This window comes from Gossypium hirsutum, chromosome A03, assembly GCF_007990345.1.
Source record: "Gossypium hirsutum isolate 1008001.06 chromosome A03, Gossypium_hirsutum_v2.1, whole genome shotgun sequence".
Taxonomy (NCBI): Eukaryota; Viridiplantae; Streptophyta; class Magnoliopsida; order Malvales; family Malvaceae; genus Gossypium; species Gossypium hirsutum.
Window position 1 is genome coordinate 81,953,100 of NC_053426.1, and position 6,666 is coordinate 81,959,765.

The 6,666-nt window shown below is 28.1% G+C and overlaps 1 long non-coding RNA gene across 2 annotated transcripts; it reads left to right on the forward strand.

The window, feature by feature from the left end:
* The first annotated feature begins 4,417 nt into the window (after window positions 1–4,417).
* LOC107888048 (uncharacterized) lies at window positions 4,418–5,944 on the forward strand. Of its 2 annotated transcripts, XR_001681255.2 has the most exons (3): window positions 4,418–4,475; window positions 4,573–4,626; window positions 5,568–5,944. It is a non-coding gene; the product is annotated as an uncharacterized lncRNA (long non-coding RNA). The 2 variants fall into 2 exon arrangements; XR_001681254.2 differs by lacking the exon at window positions 4,418–4,475 and having other exon boundaries at window positions 4,482–4,626.
* The last annotated feature ends 722 nt before the right edge of the window (window positions 5,945–6,666 follow it).

A 6,666-nucleotide genomic window follows, 5' to 3' on the forward strand; every position in this document is an offset into this window, starting at 1 on the left:
CAATTTATATCATGTAAAAAATAAACTTATATAATATGTTAAATTATGTCATAGGTCCCTATACTCTTCACGATTTGTAATTTAGTCCATAAGTTTTTATTTCCAGGAATCTACTTTTCAAATTTCAAAATTCAAGTCTAGTTGTTAAAGTTGTGAAATTTTTTTTTGTTAAATTTATTGGTGTGGCATTTTGAAATAATGAAAATGCTAACTTGGTAGCAATGTAACTAAAAAAATGATGTTGTAATGAACCTAAATTTAAAAAAATACTTGAATTTTGAAATTTGAAAGGTAGATGAATTAAATTCCTAGAAATAAAAGTATAGGACTAAATTCCAAATTTACGAAATGTATAAGGATTTATGACATATTTTAACCTACATAATATTATAATTAAATATAAAAAATATTTTATAACTATTTATATCTAAAATTTTGATAAAAAGAAGAAAAATGTATTAAATTATTAAATTAACACTATGTTTGGATAAATAAAATTAAAGGATTCGACTAAGTCTTAGCTTAGTTAACATTGACATTGTTGCCAGTGCAGGAAAATATGAGTTCAAGTGCTTTGAAACACATTTATCCCCATATTTCAAGGTTGGGTAGGATGAGGTAGTCGTAAACCAACTAAAAATTTGACTAAGGCAAGTGCACCTATCAATTAATAGTATAGCTCCAATGAGCAAAAATATTGTTTCCATGAAGACTAAAAATACTAGTAATTATCGTCTTTCTATTATTTAACCGACAAATTGAAGTGATTGATTAAAAACTAAAATTAACTAAAGAAGAAGACAAAGAACAAATCAGGAAAATAATCGAGTAAACCTCTAAGAAGCAAAACAATACCCAGGAAAGAATCCACCAAGATTTCATTTGTCATTATCAATATATATTACGCAATTTCTTCACTTAGTATCTTAATCTGTAGAAATCCCTAAGTTATGCTAATATCTCTCTTCAAGACTAAGAGCAACTGACTCTAAGTTGATTAATTAAAATTTCTTTATAATTAAAACCCCTATTGTCGTATTAACTCGATCTATGGACTCCCTATTAGATTTGACTATAATCCGGTAGATTTATGGCATCTTATTTCTAAGATGACATGCAACTCCACTCAATTATGCTAGATCTACTCTTAACAGGGTCTATTCCTCCTCTAATTCAAGCACATCAAACATGGACTAATAGTCTAGAAATATTAAACCAAGAATTAAACACCCATAATTGAGAACAATATCCAAATATATAAAGCGTAAAAACAAAAATCAAATAATAGAATTCATCCTAGGGTTCATCTCTCTAGGTATTTAGAAAATTAGTTCATAATCGCAAATAAAAACATCCCAAAGATAGTATAACCACAAGAAACAAGGAAACCCATAATAAACTTTAATGAAATCAAAAGGAGATATTCAATCTAGATAGAAATCTGCTTTCGAGTTGGCTTTAATGGTGTTTTTCGAGTTGTTTTCTTCAATATTCTCTAATGGCTTACTCATTTCTTCTTATTTGTGTCATTTATAGGTTTTAGAATGGCTGAAAAACCTAAAAATTGTGTTTTCCCGCATGTTTGGAGTGTGATTCGTGAAATCCACATGGTTTGGCACATGGCCGTGTGGCTCCTGAAACTTGCTTTTATTTTCCAATTTTTGCTTTTTTTTGCTCTTTTTGCTCCTAATGCTTTCCTAAGTATAGAAACATGAATTTAAAGAATTAAGAATATAAAATTCACAATTTTAAATCGAATAATCATCTAAAAACGCATTAAGAATAAGACTAAAGCATATTACTTTTGACATTTAGCATAGGATTATTGATAGCTCTAAGTATTATATCACAAATATAATTGAAAGAAAGGAAAGGAAAAGAAAGAGGGGTGGGGGGAAGTGTAAGGAAGAAAAGTATATATTTAATTTTTGTTTGAATAGTTGAAATTTATAAAGAAAAAGTAAAGGAATTCTAACCTCTCTTGTTTGGGTAAATTGTGGAAAGAAAAGGAAGTTATTTATTTTACATAAAATTTTCATTTTTAACCTTTACATAATTGGTATTAATTTAATTAAATTAAATACTATAAAAATACAAATGTTTTTCATAAAATCTTAATTAAAGTGTTAAGTAATCATATACCAACATATTCATGTGTAAAACAAGCTGATTTCATGAAATTAAAAAAAAAACATTCAGCTTATATTATTTCAATCGATAAAAAATATCTCTAGTAGAAAAACTTTCAACATTTTCAATAACCTAATGAACCAAACTTTCTTTCTTTTTTCTAACGGACATCCAAGTATTGATCTAACTTTCTCAGGATTTTCAATAAAATAAAGATAGGAAATAGTAGTTGCTTGCAAGTCAATTCCTATCTCTTCCAAAATATTCCCAATTTCATTTTCTGAAATTGCTTTAACTCGTGTGTTAACTTTATTTCTTGCGATAAGTGCATTAGCAACCATTCCATGTCTTTGTCTTCTTTTGATTTTTGATTTTTTACTTCTTTTATTTGTTAAACTAGTCGGATTATCAAAATGTGTATGGGATCGAGTCTCGGGAGATGCCATGACATCAATATATTCATCACCTATAACATCATGATTTTCCTGTGTTGAGATTAAATTATCGATGTTATCAATAGTCTCCCTTAAGTCATCATCAGTTCCAAAAGATTGTCTTCGTCGTTTCAATTCTAGTGCTATCTCAGCATGCTTTCTGGTGGCTCGACCATTACCATAAACAATCACCATCTTGTCATATTTTGGAATGGGTTTAGTCGTCCATTGTTGGGCATGCGAATGTGCCTAATCATTACATTATGAGAATAAATGTAAACAACTTATAAAAATTAAAAAAATTGAATATAATATTATCTCAATCAATCGTTGCCAAACTTCAGACTCAGCATTTCATAGCTTGGTCACTTGATTCCTAGAAAAACCACTCATAAACAAGTCATAACATTTTGAAAAAATTGTTTTTATAGTCTTCCAATGATTTTTCACTTTTTCCTTCTATATGCCTTTACCAAAATTTTCTTTTAACTCAGTGACTATGTTATAATAGGCATGTTTTGTGAAAGTGTCATTTACTTTATTCCCCATATTATGTTGGTGCAAAAAAGCATCAACTAGAGCATCATGTCCAAATCGAAAAATCCCCTCGATCGCCAAGAAGCACCTTTTTTCCTTGCCATATTTAAATTTATAAATTCACAATAGCAGCAATCACAAATAAATTTATAAATAACTGCTTGGTTGTTCAAACATTTTATCAATTAAATAAATACATAAAAAAAACTCTCATTCCATGAAAATTCAAATTCACTATGTATAATCTAACCACATGGTCTAAAAGCACGATACTCTTGTTCAGTGCCTTCAAAATTCAATTCACAATCAACTTCATCAATAAGAGCACCATCAAGTTCCACAATTATCATATTATCTAACATATTAAAATATTTTGTTTTGAGTTCAAATTCTGGCAGGAAATCAAATGTTACTTCAATTGCATTACCAAGAGATGAATAACTAATTCTCGAGGACTTTGTGGGGTTATTTGAGTATTCTTTCAAACGATCGCAAACTTCTGTATATGGTGTAATCAATTCACTTGTCAACATAATTCCAGCAACAGCAATATAATGCTTACCTATATCAAATTACAACTATATTAAAAAAGTTATAAGCAGATGAATTAAACATATTTTATTTATTTATTACATTCAAGAATTATAAATTTATCTTCTCACGATAGTGTATTATTTTTTTTTTATAATTCTTAAGTCAGATGTGGTACATTCCTAAAGTGAATCTTAAATCAAATGAACATGTTACCAAAATATTTTGAGTTGGGTAGTCTTTTCTATCGCAATATTTTGGAGTATCTATTTTTCATACTTTAACTCGGATATATGTTTCATCAACAACTCCTACACAATCTTGATATTAAATTTTATAAATTAATAATTAATTTAATATAAATAATTTTTATGTTAAAATTGAAATAACTAAACATTTTTTTACTTACCCAAAAAATTTACTGTTTCCAAGTATTTCTCCTCTAATTCTATTATACTTCTTAAAACATGATGCAAATGACGACTAGTTGTTTTTCCTCAACTTCTAAATCAAAATTGTTATTTCTCGATTTTTTGCATGATGTGATAATTAATTAAGGACTTGTTTTACCTGTGCTTCTAAAAGATACTTTTCATTCAAAAAGTGATTTTTACCTATAAAGGAGTAGCTGAACAAGCACTAGTTGAGTAATTTTTTTAACGTTTAAAAAGTCCTTTTCCTCCGTTAAGAAAGTTGAAATTTTTAGATTTTTCCAAGTCAAAAGTGCTTTTAGCTTGTTAATTACTTTTTTATCCTTATTTTTCACGGTATAATAATTTCTTCATTTTTTTCTTCTCTCTGGTTCTCTTTTATTTCCTTCCATTCTTCCATTTTCTTCTGAATGTAGGTTGCTCTCACTCTCTTTCTTTCTACTCCGCCTAATCCCATCTTCTCATTTTAACTCCCCATTTTATTTTTTTTTGTTTTTCCCCCATTTCAGTTGAGCTTCCACGGTATAACAATTTCGTTTTTGGTTTCGCATTTCCTTCCATCGGTGAGCTTCTTCTCTTCTACACCCATTTTTTCTTCTTTTCATGTTTGATCATCAATTTGGCTGTAAACCCATCTTTAATTATGCTTATTTACCTGCTTTTTTTTTCCTTCACACACTGACAGACCGTAATTTAAGGATCAATCAATGGTTTTTGCCTTTCTCCCTAATTATATAATTTTTCAACTTAGTACTATAATTACATCCTTGCTAACTTGGTTGGTTTTGAAGAGATGATTACATGATTAACCTATGTTGAGTTAATGTATATATTGGGTTTTTCGGCAAGCCAAGATTCTAGGAGTTCATCAATAATTATAGAACCAATTATTGATAAGCAAGTAATTGAAGTAGCTAATTATACAAAATGATTGACTGCCATAGAAATACGTAGTTCATTGCTAAAGAATTTTCATTTCGGTGAATACTAATATTAAAACTAAGTTATATGGTGATCTTACAATGTTCTATTGAATAGTTTTTCGAGAACTAACTTGGTGAGGACAAAAGTAAGCAATTACGCTAATGTTCTATTTTTTAGCCAATTTGCAATCTTTAGGAATATAAACAAAGTTAATTCCAAACTTGCTCTCAAAACTGAACTTTTCCATGATTTGTTTTGTATAAGAGACAATTTTATTCAATTTTACTCCTGTTTAGACATTTTTACCTTAAATTATTGCAGTCATAGAAATCTCTGCGTCCATAAATATCTATTTGTTTTAAAATTGTTTCAGTGGTTTATAAACCGTGCAGACTCCCAAAATTTGACATGGTTGCTTATTTTTCATCTTTTTTTTATGATTACATCTTTAGCATGTCTTACCTTTTATTAATTTTAATTTATATTGTGTAATTTCTTTAGAGAACAAATAAAATTTTGGTTTAGTTTAAAATTTTTTATGTTATTAATATGCTTTTCGGTATTTTCATAACTTGTGCAGAAAATTAAATTTGGATGGACAAAGATTTGTAATTTTGCTTTAAAGAATTTGGATATGTAGTTTTTGGGAGAAAAGATTAATCCATATTTCATAATTCTTTTAAATATTAACTTTGGTAGATAGTGTGAATCTTTTAGTCTGGGACAAGTAGCCCTAGGGCTTCCCCACCTGTAAGAATTATTCAAGAGTCCACTGGTGGCTTTCGTTTCAAAGGGTGCTCGGAATAATTATGGACAAATGCAATGTACAAAAATATATTGTTTCCCCTCATAAAATATTTCTGTAGGAAGGTTCCTACATCCTTCGTCACCAGTGTTATGAGCAAGGCTTCATTATACCCATTTTATATATACACCAATTATGATTAATTTGATTAAGGTTATTTTACTTTGTTTTTCTTTTCTTCTGTTAAATGAAAAAATTCATAAGCATGGACTGATGGATACATCTAAATATAACAATATTAATTCTAATTGGAACATTCTTTGGTGTCAATTATAAAAACAATATGCTTAACTTATATAATTAAGAGTTCTGAAGTATGAAGTTATAAATTTAACACTAGAATATTTCTTGATACAATTCTAGATCTAAAATACAAATTCTCGCACCCATCAAATGATAAGATATTTCATTTTTTTCTTTTTTTAAATAATTAAGTATAAGTTCTTTAATTGATAATTTTAAAAAATAAACAATTCTTGAAGTATTTGTTTGTTATATTATGACATGTAGGAAAATATTATCTTGTTGATTTTGAATATTTTCAAATGAAAGGTTATCTTGGACCATATAAAGGTCAGCGATATTAGTTACCTGACTTTCGTAGGGGCATATTGATATCTGGTAAATAAGAGATATTCAATTATTCACATTTATCATTATATACTGTGATTGAACAAACTTTTGGTGTTTTGAAAAAAAAAGGGTCATTTTAAGGGATATGCCAAGTTCTAGTTTTGAAAAACAAATGATGGTCGTTGTTGCTACAATGGCAATACACAATTTTATCCGAAAACATGTTAGTTTAAATGATGTAGATTTTATGAAATACGAAAATATTAATAGGCCATATGATAATATTATTGATCTAGAAGAT